We start from the raw sequence: 18,636 nt of genomic DNA, 5'->3' as shown, positions 1-18,636 counted from the left end.
TTTAAGCCAATCTAAATGAATGATCTTAGTCACTGTGTGTCCTTGTACAAATCATTTTCTTTTCACATCACAATTCTGTTCTGTGACGTCAGAGACCAAAATTCAATGGCCTAAATGCCTAATAATATTATTCTATGTTCCTATTAATTTTACCTCAATTGCACCAGTCACCTTGCAAAGGTTAGGTATTATTCCTACTGTATAGAAAAATCTGAGGCCCACATTAAGTCAAGTAACTTGCCCAAAGAGATAGCAAAGTGAAGACAAAGCCAAGGCACAGATCTGGTATTCTGAGAGTCCTCAAAACTTTGTTCTCTTCAAACATTTTAGCCTTCTACCAATCCCTCCCCTTCTTACAGAGACACAGGTATGACACACTCAAAAACAAAACCAAACCCTCCAATGTACTTTTTGGCCCCACAACACAGCATGCAAGAAGGCACACAGGATCTTAGTTCCCAGACCAAGGACTGAACCTCTGCCCCCTGCAGTGGAAGCCTGGAGTCTTAACCACTGGAACACCAGGGAAGTCCCTCCAATATACTCATTTTAAAAATTCATTAAGCTATACATTTGTTTTATGCACCCTTCCACATGTTTAACGTTGTAATTTGAAAAGATAAAATAGGTTTCTTCATTAAGTGTATTCATGTATGAATAGAGGTAGAAGAAAATTTAAAAAGCTGAAGAAAACTATATTCACTAAAATTACGTGAGGTGCTAAAAGTTTTAAAACTGAAGTGTTACATACATACAAAAAAAGTATATACATTCTAAGTACACAACTCAATGATTCTCATAAAGCAAACCATGAAATTACCACCCAGATCAAGATACAGAACATAACTTGCAACCCCACAGTCTCCCTGTGCTCACTACCAAAGATAACCATTATTCTGACTTCTGCCGCCATCTATCAGGAGTTTTCTGGTAACTTTATAAAAGTGAAATCACACAGTTAGCACCGCCTTGTGAATGGTTCTTCCACATACACTTAATTTTTCTTCTTGCAGACGGAGTGCACTTAGGCTTCCCAGGTGGCACAACAGTGAAGAACCTGCCTACCAACGCAGGAGACGCAAGAGACACAGGTTCCGTCCTGGAGTGAGGAAGAAATGGCAACCCACTCCAGCATTCTTGGTGGAAAATCCCGTGGATGGGGAACCTGGCAGGCTACAGTCCACAGGTTGCAGAGAGTCAGACTCAACCGAGCATAGAAGAGCATGGAGTAAAAAGGGTTCTCTCACTGCCGTCAAATATTCAATTTAAACCAATCATTCTGAAAGCAAACCATTCCTCAAGCCATAAAATATCTAAGGTATTGGTTTATTTAAAGGATAACTAGTACTCTCACCCCCCAGTGAGAGTTCTAAGAAACTTTCAGTTACTTTTAATAGGAGAAAACAGAAATCCAAAATATCTCAATAAATATCCTTTCATCCATAAAATTGAATTATAACCTTTAAAAAGCAAGACAGAAGAAAAAAAGGGAGGGGACATCATGAAGAAATTGCAGACTCTAAGTCTCTTAAAAATAATTTTGCTCTTTTATATAAAAATGAGTTGTCAACTATAGCCAACAATACAAAACTGCAAAATTTTGTTTGCACCAAAATACTTAATTCCAATGCAAGTTTGATAGCGCTGCAACAAAATTTTTAGATAAGTAAATGCTTCTATTTTATCCTGAGATGCTCTCCTTCTGCTAATCTACATCACTGTCTCATTTTAAGAATCCATAAGCAGTGCTGTCCAACATGTAGTCACTAACCACGTGGCTATTTAAAATGAAAATGCTCAATTTAGCTCCTTGTTCAAACTAGCCAAAATTTCAAGTGCTCAATATGTACTGAACAGCAGTTATCAAATGTCAGAAGGAATCAGAGAAACTTCTATTGAACAACATGTTTCATATATGCTGTCTCGTGTCACACTCCTCGTTTCTTACAATATCCTGAATGCATATCCTAAGAAAAAGGGGACTTGGTAATTCAGTGGCTAAGACTCTATGCTACCAATGCAGGGCACCAGGGTTCAATGCCTGGTGAGGGAACTCGATCCCACATGCTGCATCTAAGACCCAACACAGCCAAATAAATAAATTTTTAAAAGGCCTTGGGGTGGAGAGGAGAAATTTAAAAAAATAAATAAAAAATGATGATGGATGAGTAGTATGGATCACTAACTTATTCCCCATCTCACTCAAATTTAATTATCACTCATTTGGAAATTTCTTCTCCTTGGCCTCATTAACCTAATTTTAACAGCTTTTTAAAATTTTGAGATCACATTTAGGGGAGTGGGAGAAGATCAATCTTTGGCTCTTCTAGGTTCAAGATCTCATTCAGATAAGACCTACCTTTCTTCCTGCCTCAAATTTTTTCTCTCCGAGCTCCTCCGAGACATTTTCACTTGAATATTCCCTGGTCTCAACGTTAAATGTGTCAAGGGTTTCATTTCAGTCCTTTTCCAAACTCCCCCTCCCAGTTCTACATTTCTGTACCATCACTATTCTCTGAGGCCCAAAACCCACCAACTCTAAGTCCCTGCCACTAAACTTCCCATTCAACTACTTCATTCAAGTATTTGTGTATTTCCCTCAGGCTGTCAACTAAGAATGCTTAAGTTAGCAAGCTAAATTACCACCCTGCCACCACCTTAATTCAGGTCCTTACTACCTAATTCTGAGTACAGGACAGATTTTTCACTGCTTTCCAATCTTTGCCTGTTCTCAATTATGCACACTGCCACAAGACATCTCTTCCCTGCAAGGGCTCAGTACAGAGAGTAAAAGAAATTTTAAGTACTTTAATATTTTATTTCAATTTTTAGCACTTTACAAACTTATTTCTGAATCTTCTATTCTGTGCTAGCAAAACAAAAACTATTTCCCAAACATAGCTCTTTGTGCCTTACCTAAGTAAAGCTTGAACTCCTCATTTCTACTATGCAACTTCAACATGTTAGCTGTTTTATATGGCAAAACTACCCAGCTCAGCGCCTCTTACACAGCACCCAATTTTGAACGAAACTAAGTGAACAGATCAGGAGTAAGAAAGTTACGAATATACATACTGGTTTAGCATCAATATTTATTGCATGCAGTTCTACTCCCCCAAAATTTACTCTGCAGAATTATTTCTATAGAAATTACCCTACAGCTGTTCAAAAGTATAAAGTGCAAGAATATCCATCAGAGACAGCACTTTTTGTAATACGGGGAAAAGTACCCCCCCCCAAAAAAAAAAATCCCTAGATGTCCATCAGTAAAGGACTGGATAAATAACTCTCGTGTCTATAAAAAGTTTTAAAAAACTACAGTCCTTAAAAACAGGTAAATAGGTCCATGAATCAGGGCAAATTGGAAGTGGTCAAACAAGAGATGGCAAGAGTGAATGTCGACATTCTAGGAATCAGCGAACTAAGATGGACTGGAATGGGTGAATTTAACTCAGAGGACCATTATATCTACTACTGCAGGCAGGAATCCCTCAGAAGAAATGGAGTGGCCATCATGGTCAACAAAAGAGTCCGAAATGCAGTACTTGAATGCAATCTCAAAAACGACAGAATGATCTCTGTTCATTTCCAAGGCAAACCATTCAATATCACAGTAATCCAAACTATGCCCCAACCAGTAATGCTGAAGAAGCTGAAGTTGAATGGTTCTATGAAGACCTACAAGACCTTTTAGAACTAACACCCAAAAAAGATGTCCTTTTCATTATAGGGGACTGGAATGCAAAAGTAGGAAGTCAAGAAACACCTGGAATAACAGGCAAATTTGGCCTTGGAATATGGAATGAAGCAGGGCAAAGACTAATAATGCACTGGTCATAACAAATACCCTCTTCCAACAACACAAGAGAAGACTCTACACATGGACATCACAATGTGGTCAACACCGAAATCAGATTGATTATATTCTTTGCAGCCAAAGATGGAGAAGCTCTATACAGTCAGCAAAAACAAGACCGGGAGCTGACTGTGACTCAGATCATGAACTCCTTATTGCCAAATTCAGACTGAAACTGAAGAAAGTAGGGAAAACCACTAGACCATTCAGGTATGACCTAAATCAAATCCCTTATGATTATACAGTGGAAGTGAGAAATAGATTTAAGGGACTAGATCCGATAGACAGAGTGCCTGATGAACTATGGAATGACGTTCATGACATTGTACAGGAGACAGGGATCAAGACCATTCCCATGGAAAAGAAATGCAAAAAAGCAAAATGGCTGTCTGAGGAGGCCTTACAAATAGCTGTGAAAAGAAGAGAAGCGAAAAGCAAAGGAGAAAAGGAAAGATATAAGCACCTGAATGCAAAGTTCCAAAGAATAGCAAGAAGAGATAAGAAAGCCTTCTTCAGTGACCAATGCAAAGAAATAGAGGAAAACAACAGAATGGGAAAGACTAGAGATCTCTTCAAGAAAATTAGAGCTACCAAGGGGACATTTCATGCAAAGATGGGCTCGATAAAGGACAGAAATGCTATGGACCTAACAGAAGCAGAAGATATTAAGAGGTGGCAAGAATACAAAGAACTGTACAAAAAAGATCTTCACGACCCAGATAATCACGATGGTGTGATCACTGACCTAGAGCCAGACATCCTGGAATGTGAAGTCAAGTGGGCCCTAGAAAGCATTACTACGAACAAAGCCAGTGGAGGTGATGGAATTCGAGTTGAGCTATTTCAAATCCTGAAAGATGATGCTGTGAAAGTGCTGCACTCAATATGCCAGCACATTTGGAAAACTCAGCAGTGGCCACAGGACTGGAAAAGGTCAGTTTTCATTCCAATCCCAAAGAAAGGCAATGCCAAAGAATGCTCAAACTACTGCACAATTGCACTCATCTCACACGCTAGTAAAGTAATGATCAAAATTCTCCAAGCCAGGCTTCAGCAATATGTGAACCGTGAACTTCCTGATGTTCAAGCTGGTTTTAGAAAAGGCAGAGGAACCAGAGATCAAATTGCCAACATCCGCTGGATCATCGAAAAAGCAAGAGAGTTCCAGAAAAACATCTATTTCTGCTTTATTGACTATGCCAAAGCCTTTGTGTGGATCACAATAAACTGTGGAATATTCTGAAAGAGATGGGAATACCAGACCACCTGATCGGCCTCTTGAGAAATTTGTATGCAGGTCAGGAAGCAACAGTTAGAACTGGACATGGAATAACAGACTGGTTCCAAATAGGAAGGGGAGTACGTCAAGGCTGTGTATCATCACCCTGCTTATTTAACTTCTATGCAGAGTACATCATGAGAAACGCTGGGCTGGAAGAAGCACAAGCTGGAATCAAGATTGCCGGGAGAAATATCAATAACCTCAGATATGCAGATGACACCACTCTTAAGGCAGAAAGCAAAGAGGAACTCAAAAGCCTCTTGATGAAAGTGAAAGTGGAGAGTGAAAAAGTTGGCTTAAAGTTCAACATTCAGAAAACGAAGATCATGACATCTGGTCCCATCACTTCATGGGAAATAGATGGGGAAACAGTGAAAACAGTATCAGACTTTATTTTGGGGGGCTCCAAAATCACTGCAGATGGTGACTGCACCCATGAAATTAAAAGACGCTTACTCCTTGGAAGGAAAGTTATGACCAACCTAGATAGCATATTGAAAAGCAGAGACATTACTTTGCCAACAAAGGTTCGTCTAGTCAAGGCTATGGTTTTTCCTGTGGTCATGTATGGATGTGAGAGTTGGACTGTGAAGAAGGCTGAGCGCCGAAGAATGGATGCTTTTGACCTGTGGTGTTGCAGAAGACTCTTGAGAGTTCCTTGGACTGCAAGGAGATCCAACCAGTCCATTCTGAAGGAGATCAGCCCTGGGATTTCTTTGGAAGGAATGATGCTGAAGCTGAAACTCCAGTACTCTGGCCACCTCATGCGAAGAGTTGACTCATTGGAAAAGACTGATGCTGGGAGGGATTGGGGGCAGGAGGAGAAGGGGACGAGAGAGGATGAGATGGCTGGATGGCATCACTGACGTGAGTCTGGGTGAACTCCGGGAGTTGGTGATGGACAGGGAGGCCTGGCGTGCTGCAATTCATGGGGTCGCAAACAGTCGGACACAACTGAGCGACTGAACTGAACTGACTGATTTTGCGATAGAGTAAGATGTTTATAATACACTGAGAAAAAAATTGTAAATCAGCCATGTACAGCTTGATCATATTAAAAGGAAATTTTAAGATCTGTATATTAATCAAAAACAAACAATATGGGACTAAAATTGCATTCTATTCAAACAACTGAGTACTACATAGCTATTAAGAAAACATACATATATTAACAGATAAATTTCAAGCTTTTTCAAACAGCAGAATATATACACTAAGGTACTATATGGATTTGAAACACAATAATACTACATGTCAAACACACACAGACATCTGTAGGAAGAATAAAACAGCACAGGATGGCCTAAAATGGTAAAACCACCTCTGGATAATAGAAATAGGATTTAAGATGAATGCAGGAAGGACTCCAACTATGTAATATTTTGCTTTTTAAAAACAAATATAAATACCTCTTTGAGGCAAATTTTACAAGATATCAACATCTATTAAATCTAAATCAACTTTTAGGCACATGGTGTCTGTTAAATTATTCTCCATATTCTTCTGAATTTTTGAAATATTTAAATTTTCTTTTAAAAAAAGAAAGCCAAGATTGTGGGATTTGGGAACAGAAAAATGGGCTTAATCAACTTCTACAAGGTATTTTTTTTAATAAACCTATATATCTTTATTATAAAATTTTAAACTAAAAAAGCCTTTAAATTTATATTAGTATCTACCTTTATTACCTTGATTGCCCTTGAACTTTAATCTTATTCTTTAAAAGAATAAAGGGCAGACAGTTAATAATGTTCTACCCCAGAAATCTAACATTCTGAATGATATATCATCTATCTACACAAGCACTGAAGTTACTATAATGTTCAATAAACAGCAAAAGCTGATAGGCTTTACCTAATCACTTAAACTCTGGATATATTATATAGATCTTCCTAGAGTATCAATAGATGAATGAGTAAATAAATTTACAGTGGCTCAACTCCCAGCTATATACATTAACACCAAAACCCCAACTGTCAAAATAAAAGTCATTTATCTAAGTATCTTCCAGTTCAAATTACATGTGCAAAATCAGTATCACATCTGGGCTGCTATAATCCTATTTGGGTTTTTTTTCCCATTTAATATTTTTAAATACACACAGGGCTACAGTTCTTACTCCACATGGCAAGTCAGCAGGAAAACTAGGAATTCTGGCCGAGTCCTGTGTTTAAGTTCACAGTATCTGACTTTTCAAGATGTCATTCATAATTCTCAATCAGCTCATTAGGAAGGGAAATATCAGGTGGAGGTCTTGTGTTTAACTGTGACCAAAGCCCAGACTGCCTCAGTGCCACAGTGGAATTTACAGTCAGAAAGTTCAAATCCGCTTGCCTGCCCCATTTTCCCATACTGCTTCCTACAGCTGCCACTCTCCTTAGGAATTGGAGTCGATTAATGTTTTTTTTGCGGCGGGGGGGGGGGGGGGGGGTCACACCCCATGGCATGTGGAACTTCCTCACCATACTTCCTTCAGTGGAAGTGTGGAGTCTCAATCACTGGACCACTAAGGAAGTCCACAACCCATTCCTTTAATGCTGACTACGATTTAAATCTTCATAAGCCAGCCAATGAAAACTAAGGACATTAAAATGTACTTTAAAGTAGCAGGTTTTCCCTAATTATAATAGTAAAAAAAAAAGTAACACATGTTCATTACAGAAAACTGGAAAACTACAGAAGAACATAAGGCAGAAAATGGTCACTATTCCAGCCAGAAATTAATCACTATTAGTATTTCCATTCTTGTCTTTATAGAGTCTCTCTTATGTATAAAAGTATATTAGTTCACTTATGAAACATGATTTTAAGTTCAGCAGATCAAAGGGGAAATAAAATACTAGCTTCTTCAGAAGACTAATTTTTTTTCAGCCTTTTCGGAATAAACCAAACCACAGGTACAGGGAACTGGAGAGAATAAGATAAGTGACAGAAATTATATTTGCTCCTTTTCATTCACACTATGGCAAACCCTGCAGTCCATGTTTGAAGAACCATCATACACACAAAAACTGAGTATGTTTCCTTTTTAAATAGCAAGCTACTATATAAATACAGATACATACACATACATATACACACACACACACGACTCTTGCCAGTAGGAGGAACCCACACAATGAAAGGAATTACATCAAGACTTTTTTGTCACCATGCATCTATCCTGAAGAGAAAGTAAGGGGATATCTGAAAGGCTGATGTAAAATTAATGACCTCTCCCCCAGAAATGTTTTCTGTGCACATCAGATGAAGGAACGATCTAACTACAGAAAGTGATGTGTTGGTTTCACAAGACTATAGTTTATTTACACGTGTAAATATATAGGTGAGAGTTTAAACAGTCCATAAAATTGATAGCTTCCTTTATACCAGGCAGTACATGAAGTGCTGAGGAGTGAAGGAGAACAGCCATCAGTACCTACTTCTGCAGGCTTCCTGGGTGGCTCAGTGGTTAAGAATCCATCTGCCAATGCGGGAGATGAGGGTTCCATCCCTGTGTGGGGAAGATTCCCTAGAGGAGGAAATGGCAACCCACTCCAGTATTTTTGCCTGGAAAACCCCATGGACAGAAGAGCCTGGCAGACTACAGTCCACAGGGTCGCAAGAGTCGGACATGACTTAGTGACTAAATACCACCTACTTCTTCAGGCTTACAGTCTTTAAAGACGATGTCAAACACTCCTTTGAGGCATGTGGCCTCAAAGGAGTCACAATACTACCCGTGATTAAATGATGCTCTCAAACCCTTATGAGGATCTAAGATGTCTGTGACAACACCTTATAAATCATGCTACCTAAGGTAAAAAGGAATACCTGGCCTTTTTCCAAAAATACTATATACAGCAATCACCTTCAATATAAATTATCTTTTAACTGGCAAAAAATAATCACAAGTTGCTCTTTTCACAATCTCAAAGACTTCAATATCATCTTTCTCCAATAATGACCGATCCATATAAAATTACTGAAATTAAACTCCCCATGATAGGAAGAGAGAGGGAGACTCATTTTTGTAGGGTAAAAGCACCATTTCCAGATTTCGTAACTAAGCAGCAGGGAGGAGAGGGGCAAATCAAAAGTAACTTATGAACTTAAGCACAAAGAATTCTGCCCAGTGTCACAGGGCAGCCTGGACGAGAGGGGCGTTTGGGGGAGAACAGGTGCATGCATATGAACGCATATGAACGGCTGGCTCACTGTGCTGTGCGCTTGAAACTACCACGATACTGTTAATCGGCTATCTTCCAACACAAAATAAAAAGTTTAAATTTTTTAAAAACAGGAACATATTCAAACATTAAGAAAAAAAGTCACCTTTTAATCCAGGACTCAGAGAAAGTTTTGGCCCAAGAAAGCATTTTTTAAGTTACTGACTCAGGCTCTTCCAAATGGAGTTAAAGAGTGACAGGTTAATTGTGGTATTTTGCAAGCAAAGGAAAGATAGTACATAGCAATTATTCATCTTTTTCAGTCTCCAAGACCTAAGCTCTTAGAAAACAAAAATGTTACAACCAAACTGCTTTCCATAAAGCAGAGACTTTAAAAAATATACTCTACAGAATATCAGTTCTTCATCTTTAAGAGAAGTAGGCTACTTATTGAGACTGCTTCCTATCCCATGATTGGCCCTTTTCAAATCAAGCACCTCAACAAAGACACAGACAAGCGCCTCAGCTGGTGCTTTATGCGCAAGGTCTACGTTTCCCTTATTGCAGACATGGCTCTCGATAGCACAGGCCACTGTGAAGACTATCATAATCCAACTAGGCTGGACCACCTGCAGAACTAGGGGGAAAGCTCTGAAATAGTCGACCATAAAAGCCCAACATTACATCTTAAGTGTCTAAAGCAGTTATATCCAAAGTAGAACACAGTACACCCAAGGAGTACCCAAGATGCTCCACTGCAGTAAAGGAGAAAGATACTTGAACTTTAATTCTCATCCTCGTTAATTTTTTTCTCTATATTTAATAAGACACACAATAACCAGTTACTATATATATTATTTGTAAATTAAATAGTTAAGGATTGAGGATTAACGCTCAATAATTTTTAAGTAGTCTCTATCATTGCCCTTCCATTTTCACCTGCTCCTTCCACAGCTAAGCTGTAGAGGGTAAGGGCCGATGATGAAAAAAGAACAAAGGAAAAGGTATTTCCAAACTGTTTTAAATTCCCACCAACAAGCTGCTGCTGCTGCTAAGTCGTTTCAGTTGTGTCCAACTCTGTGCGACCCTGTAGACGGCAGCCCACCAGGCTCCCCGTCCCTGGGATTCTCCAGGCAAGAACACTGGAGTGGGCCGCCATTTCCTTCTCCAATGCATGAAAGTGAAAAGTGAAAGTGAAGTTGCTCAGTCGTGTCCGACTCTTAGCGACCCCATGGACTGCAGCCCACCAGGATCCTCTGTCCATGGGATTGTCCAGGCAAGCTAAAAGGTAGTAAATCACTAGAAAGAATATTTGGAACCGGACAATGATATTACTGAAGAAGGCAATGGCACCCCACTCCAGTACTCTTGCCTGGAAAATCCCATGGATGGAGGAGCCTGGTAGGCTGCAGTCCATGGGTCGCTAAGAGTCGGACACAACTGAGCGACTTCACTTTCACTTTTTCACTTTCATGCATTGGAGAAGGAAATGGCAACCCACTCCCGTGTTCTTGCCTGGAGAATCCCAGGGACGGGGGAGCCTGGTGGGCTGACGTCTATGGGGTCACAAAGAGTTGGACACGACTGACGCGACTTAGCAGCAGCAGCAGTAGCAATGATATTACTGTTGCCGAGACTTTAAAATAGCACCCTATTTAGAGGATACCCTGAGTATACTGAAATTTAAAAAACAACCCTTTGCCAGATAAGCCCACTTTTAGGAATTTAGCCTGAGAAAATAGCAGCATAATTGTATTTTTAAAAGCTCAAACAAGAGACTTCCCTGGCAATACAGTGGTTAGGGCTACTCACTTCCACTGCGGGGGACATGGGTTTGATCCCTGGTCAGGGAACTAAGATTCTTCAAGCCATCTGGTGCAGCCAAAAAAAAAAAGTCCAAAGGAGTTCATCACAGCTCTGTTTTATGATTTTATGAGGGAAAATTGAAATGTCCATTAACAGGGAATTGCTGTAAACTATGCTGCACCCATATCACAGAATACTGAATACCCATTAAGGGAACATCAACTGGACATGGGAAGTTGCTCTTCTTTAAGTATTTCAGTAGATAAGTAAAAAAGAAAAACACCAAACATTACATCTAAATGAGATTAGGGATCAGCTCTACTTTCTTTCATTTTCCTACATTATCTCCATTTTTTTGTAGGTTTCACACACACTCACACAAATATGTACTGTAGCTTTCATAATCAGAAATAAAAACTTCATTTTGAAATTTAAAATGAAATTAAAACTCCTTATTATTGCCCTGTAGACTTCTAAAGCTTTTTATAAACACACTACTTTGCCCCATGTGGTTTGTGTAATCAGTCTAAATACTTTACAATTATAAATTTGTTTTATCTTATAGAAACATGAGAGGCGTGAACAAAAAAATAAGAATGACCCTATTTCAAGTAAACCATCCTGTCTTTATATCAATTCTTTCAAATGCTAGGATTTATCAATATACTTATAACTCCTTACATTTGCCACATTATCAATCTATGAATATTTCAGAAAAATAGTTTTATGTATCTTCTGCAACTAAATTACAGAAGCATTAGCTAAAGAAAATAAATTTAGAACATAAATGAAATCAGGAAAGCTTCCTACTATCTCTCATAATAAAATCATTCTAAACATATGCCAGCAAATTTGGAAAACTCAGCAGTGGCCACAGGACTGGAAAAGGTCAGTTTTCATTCCAATCCCAAAGAAAGGCAATGCCAAAGAATGCTCAAACTACTGCACAATTGCACTCATCTCACACACTAGTAAAGTAATGCTCAAAATTCTCCAAGCCAGGCTTCAGCAATACGTGAACTGTTAACTTCCTGATGTTCAAGCTGCTTTTAGAAAAGGCAGAGGAACCAGAGATCAAATTGCCAACATCCACTGGATCATCGAAAAAGCAAGAGAGTTCCAGAAAAACATCTATTTCTGCTTTATTGACTATGTCAACGCCTTTGACTGTGTGGATCACAATGAACTGTGGAAAATTCTGAAAGAGATGGGAATACCAGACCACCTGATCTGCCTCTTGAGAAATTTGTATGCAGGTCAGGAAGCAACAGTTAGAACTGGACATGGAAACAACAGACTGGTTCCAAATAGGAAGGGGAGTACGTCAAGGCTGTATATTGTCACCCTGCTTATTTAACTTTTATGCAGAGTACATCATGAGAAACTCTGGGCTGGAAGAAGCACAAGCTGGAATCAAGATTGCCAGATTGATTATTGGGAGAAATATCAATAACCTCAGATATGCAGATGATACCACTCTTATGGCACAAAGTGAAGAGGAACTCAAAAGCCTCTTGATGAAAGTCAAAGAGGAGAGTGAAAAAGTTGGCTTAAAGCTCAATATTCAGAAAACGAAGATCATGGCATCTGGTCCCATCACTTCATGGGAAATAGATGGGGAAACAGTGGAAACAGTATCAGACTTTATTTTTCTGGGCTCCAAAATCACTGCAGATGGTGACGGCAGCCATGAAATTAAAAGACGCGTACTCCTTGGAAGGAAAGTTATGACCAACCTAGATAGCATATTGAAAAGCAGAGACATTACTTTGCCAACAAAGGTCCGTCTAGTCAAGGCTATGGTTTTTCCTGTGGTCATGTATGTATGTAAGAGATGGACTGTGAAGAAAGCTGAGCGCTGAAGAATGGATGCTTTTGACCTGTGGTGTTGGAGAAGACTCTTGAGAGTTCCTTGGACTGCAAGGAGATCCAACCAGTCCATTCTAAAGGAGATCACTCCTGGGTGTTCTTTGGAAAGACTGATGCTAACGCTGAAACTCCAGTACTTTGGCCACCTCATGCGAAGGGCTGACTCATTGGAAAAGACTTTGATGCTGGGAGGGATTGGGGACAGGAGGAAAAGGGGACGACAGAGGATGAGATGGCTGGATGGCATCACCAACTCGATGGACGTGAGTCTGAGTGAACTCTGGGAGTTGGTGATGGACAGGGAGGCCTGGCATGCTGTGATTTATGGGGTCACAAAGAGTCGGGACACGACTGTGCGACTGAATTGAAACATATGAAGAAACAAATAGGTATGTAACAGATCTAGGTCTGGACATATAACCAACATGATGCTGGATGTAGTAATCCGCACCATGAGACAGTATCTTTGTAATTACCAGACAGTCCATTTAAGGGAAAAGAGTTAGAATATTAGCGTAAGTTTATGTCTTAACTATGTTCATTAAGTCAACAATTTATAACAAAGCTATGAGGTATTTTGTGGATTCCCAGGTGGCTTAGTGGTAAAGAATCCGCCTGCCAAGCAGAAGATGTGGATTTGATCCCTGGGTCCGGAAGATCCCCTGGAGGAGGAAACAGCAACCCACTTCAGTATTCTTGCCTGGAAAAATCCCACAAAGGAGCCTGGTGGGCTGCAGCCCAGAGGGTCACAGAGTCGGATGTAACTGCGTGTGCACGCGTGTGCAAACACACACACACACAGTATTTCACCCTTAACAAAACAGCTTTAAATTTAACCAAACTTCACAATTTTCTTGTGATTTTTCATATGTTTTATGTCTCACTATTTTATAGTCATCCTAACTGCAAAGCTCGGGTACTATGTCCCTAAGCAATTGCTTCCAAGTTTTACAACTCAAGAAAAAATACATTTGGGAATTTCTTGGCGATCCAGTGATTAGGATTCTGCGCTTTCATTGCAGGGGTCTGGTTCAATCCCTGGTCTGGAAACTAAGATCCCAAAAGTTGCACAGAGCGGCGCTGGCGGGGTGGGGGGACTGTAATTATAAAATTACATTTTATGTGGCAACAGTACACATATAGTAACATAAGTAATGTATAATAAAACAAAAGTTTCACAAATCAATAATTATTTTTACCATTTTCTATGTGCTTTTAGAAACCACATTGATTTCATTATGTTGCCACCTGCCATTTAGAAAACACAGCCCTAAAACATTACACAGAATGTGCCAAAGTCCCTGACCCTATCACTTTCCACCACCACGCCAACATAACAAAATGGGTGAAATCCAGCAATCTACTGTAAGGGCAAGTGAAGTGACAGTCGCTCAGTTGTGTCCGACTCTTCGACCCCATGGACTATACCGTCCACGGAATTCTCCAGGCCAGAATACTGGCGTGGGTAGCCTGCAAACCTTGGCACAAATTTAAGACATCTCGGCCCTCTGAAGTTTCTTGAAACACTAACTATTCCTATTGGCAGACTGGATGCAAGTGCTGCTCAAAGGTTTTTCCAAGCAAAGAGTACAGAAAAGAAATCTTTTCTGTTGCTTTATCAGTGATATTACTAAATTCCGCACTTGACAACAAATACCAGATTTACCACTGCTGCACAAATCAACTCTTCCAGGAAAACAAGATTCTAATACAATAGGGCTCCATCATCATCCACTGACATTTTTAGACTGCTTCATATACACAATTCCATTTCATCCTCACTGACACAGTGAAATACACAGAGAAGTTGCTCTTCTTCCTTTTACTAATGAGGGACCTGAAGCTCAGAAGGCTTATGTGGTTTGCCAGAAAACACAGCTAATGAGAAGCACAACCCGGACTTGAACTCAGGACTTACTAGTCAACCACTGTCATGCTACAACGGTTTTCACTTTAAATGTCTGATATGAACTTGAAAGTTATGTTAAGGTTCTAGATGCAAAAGTGAAGATAAAAGCACAAAATTAAAATGAAAAATAACAATGTTAGCAATTCTGGTAGCTTCTAAAATTGGGAATCCTAGTTCAATCGGGTATGGATTTGATCTCATATTTTGTCTAAAGTTTCACTGATTATAAAACTACATATAAATTCAGCATAGAAAATTACAGAATTGGGTGGTCTGTAAGAAACAACTGACCACAGAAATTACACAAACTTGCACCAAACCATTCTTACTCTTGTGGCTTCACACTCAATTATGAAGTTCCCTATGTGAAATCCGTTTTGATTTCAACACTAAGTGAATTACAACAGCATAAGCATGTTGTTTCTGCGTAACACTTGCAACATGCATGCAATTTCCAGAGCAGTTTTGGACAATGTCTATAATCCATCAGTCAAAAGCAGAATCCAAAACAGAAGGTTCATCTACCTATGAGATTAATACTAAACAACAATTACAAATTAATAAAGATTTGCAAAATCAGGCTGGAGAAACTACTTTAGGTCAATAATTACAAACCTTTTAATTTTACGGATAAGAAAATGGAGGTCTAGAGAAGTGACATTCCCAGCAGCAGTCAATTAACAACACAATCTAAAAAATAAAAAACCAAGGCACATTTAAGACCCCAAAACTAGGGACAGGATAGTGTCCAATGACAGTCTTTAGAAAACAGAATCTCTTAGGCAAACCACAAGGACTAAAACATCTGACTCTAACTCAATGCAAATTATCAAATAGCTTTTAATAACAAACACTGTCATCAACCACCAAAACTGTTCTTTTTCCCACCTCAATACTATCCATTTACTCAACAAATACCTGAGGGCATAGTATATGCTCAGAACTATGATAACTACTCCAGACACCAAAGAAAAAAACCATGCAAAGCCTCCAGCTCTTGCAGTGGACAGGTGGGTGTGCTTCCCTAACAGTACTACACTACGATTTAACAGGATGTTGACCAAACTCCTTCACTGCTCTCTACGACTGTAACATTTTCTTCCAACTCCTCCAAACTTATAACAAACCTTACCACACCCCCTCTGAAATATGAATACTTCCTTTGGTAACTCAGCACTCCACTTTACCAACCGAAAGTGTTAACCAGAACTACATCAGACTTTAGAACTGACTTTGCCACTCCTCAAGGCCTTAGGCATATTTCAAGAACTTTTCACAATCCACAGTAAACCTTCCTGGTTCACAACCCTAGTCTCAAGTGACTGTTAATTCACCTGCCCTACCCCCACTTCACTAGAAACCTGAATCAGACAGTTTAGGGGCAACAGTGATGTTGGAAAGCAGCTTCAGTGGAGCTCTTCGTGGCCCACAAGCAGACTTTCTGCCTCTCCCTCTCTGCTTCTGTCCTCTGGATTGCTCATTATATCTCTGGATATACCTCTAATTTTATGAAGCATGTCCCTTAAGATGTGCACAAATAATTTTTGGCAATCAATGTGCTTCCCGTACATAAATGCACTGTATTTTAAGAGATGCTCAGGCTCCCCTCTTTTCCATACCTCTCAAATTATATAAACAATTAAAAACACTCTCAGGAGTTGTAATTACTGGAAATCCTTTGGAATACCAGAGGTGACTTAAAGCAGACATTCAGAAACCTGGCTGACTAGAATCACTCAGGGAGCTTTGTAAGGCTCAGAGATTTTTATTCACCAGGTCCCGCGTGAGGCCTGGAATAAGCATTTCAGGCAGTCCATACTATTTCTGACAACTGGTATTTAATTAGTTAACCACCAAACTGAAAAACCTGGTTTACAAACTGGGAAAACTTGGGTTCTCCTATGGCTTGCTATTAACTAACTTCAAGTGGGGCCACAGAAGCATACTGGTCACGTGAACAGCTCTGGGCCACCTGAAAATAAGGGAGTTAATTAGAGCTGAAAGAAGCCTTCATACGGAGCCAATCTACAATTCTGGAACCCTCCAAATTTAGTTAAATATCACAAACTGTACTGGGTTTACTCCAAACATTCTCTAAGCTCTTCTTCCCACCCAGGTCACAAGCCTTAGAAGGGAAGACTGTGACACCAACACACGCTGGTGCCCCTCACTTGGTCTCTGAGCAAAAAAAAAAAAAAAACATGCATCCTGTCTCTGGCCCTACTGGAACAGCCTTAGATGTGAAAGAGGGAGGTCCCCAACACCTCTACACCTATAAATCCCAACTATTTTATACTAAAAACAAAAATCATCCCGCACAGTTCAACGCAGGCCTTGATGGCACCGTCGCCCACATTATGAGAAACGAAAGGTGAAGCTCAACTGGAAGAGCAAGCCCACTTTTTTCCCTCGCTGTGGGGGGGGGGAAAAAAAGGCAGACACTGTCATACAACAAAGTGTATGTCAAGATACTAAAACGGGTAAGAATTTAGGCCTCAGTCTGGAGACAACACCTGGATATCATTACCCCCCACAGTAGCTCCTGTGCAAAACTCACAAGTAAGGTTATCAGACCCCGGAGGAGTTTATTAAAATGGCCATAAAATTCACCCTTACTGTTCTGAGGCAAGTTTTCCAGCCCAAAGTACAACCAACAATACTATCCTAGGGGTCCTAAGCGGCAGGATTTTTCGCCTGAGAAATCACTCTAACCTTTCGTGAGGCAGTCTGACCAGTGCTGAGTTCTCTCAAGCACCTCCGAGCCATCCTTCCCACGCCAGGACCACCAGCTCAGGAGGATGCCCTGCTCCAGTCAGGCGGCCACTCCTCCTTCCCACAAGTCCCGGGCCCGCTCCGCTCGCCCCGGGGGCTCCGTGGCCCCCGACCTCCGGCCTCCCGCCACAGAGGACGCCCACGGACCCGGTCGGGGTGAGGGCCGCACGCTCACCTCCTGAAGTCAGCGGGCATCTCCCCGGACGCTACCGGGTAGCGCCTCACACCCCTCGTCCCCGTGGGCCCTTCCCCACCGGGTCCGGAAAGGCCGCCCCGGCCGGACCCCGCCTCCCCCGCGCCGAGGGTCCGGGCCGAGCCCTGCCGCGGCGCTCCCGCTCCCCGTGCCTCCCTCTGGCGGCCGTGGCCGCCGTCCGGCCACCCTCCTCGGGCCACGCACGCCATCCCCAGCCCCCCGCGGGTCGCCGCCTCCTCAGAGGGTGACAGCCGCGGCGCCGGGGCCGAGGACGGCCCCTCCTCCAGCTCCTCCTCACCCCCGGAGCAGACGGGGGGGGGGGGGGCGGTGTGGGGGGTGGGCTTCCTTACCGGGCTGCAGAACATGGCGAGGCCCGTCACAGCACGGCCTCCGCCACCCCTCGAGGCGCCCAGCCAGGGCCGGCGGGGGGCAGCGCCTGGGCCGCTGGAGCGTCTCGACCGCCTGCGCCTCCGCCACCGCCTTCTCACAACCACAACAACATGGCGGCACCAGCCACACAGAGCGCGCTCCCGACGCCGAGCCGGGCCGCGAGCGGGGACGCGCGCGCACGCTCCGGCCTTCTGCCGGCGGTCGGAGCAAGGGGCGTGGTCTGGGCGGTAGACACGCCCCGGTGGTGGGCGGGGCTACACATCAGCCGTACGTCCGCGGCGGGCGAGGGATTAGGTGGGGCGCTCCAGCTGGAAAAGACAGAACAGGATCTGGGAATGGGCGAGGAAGTCAACCTTTGGGCAAGGCATCTTTTCCTAGCTCTACGGCCAGGGGCAAGACAATGCTCGAACA

The 18,636-nt window shown here is 41.6% G+C and overlaps 1 protein-coding gene across 15 annotated transcripts in view; it reads right to left on the bottom strand.

The window, feature by feature from the left end:
* Window positions 1–18,380, bottom strand: part of MTMR3 (myotubularin related protein 3) — a 129,892-nt gene extending 111,512 nt beyond the window's left edge. For 8 of the 15 annotated variants that reach the window (XM_061385305.1, XM_061385308.1, XM_061385313.1 and 5 more), the window contains exon 1: window positions 18,186–18,379. The gene's annotated coding sequence lies outside the window, so the exon portion shown is untranslated. Of the gene's footprint in view, window positions 1–17,817; window positions 17,966–18,185 lie in introns of those variants that run through there. The other 7 variants (XM_061385314.1, XM_061385311.1, XM_061385319.1 and 4 more) reach the window with 3 other exon arrangements.
* Between the last annotated feature and the right edge of the window lie 256 nt (window positions 18,381–18,636).

Source organism: Bos javanicus, chromosome 17 (genome assembly GCF_032452875.1).
Source record: "Bos javanicus breed banteng chromosome 17, ARS-OSU_banteng_1.0, whole genome shotgun sequence".
Classification (NCBI taxonomy): domain Eukaryota; kingdom Metazoa; phylum Chordata; class Mammalia; order Artiodactyla; family Bovidae; genus Bos; species Bos javanicus.
Note: the sequence above shows the minus strand (reverse complement) of the source record. Positions and strands in the feature narration are given on the sequence as shown.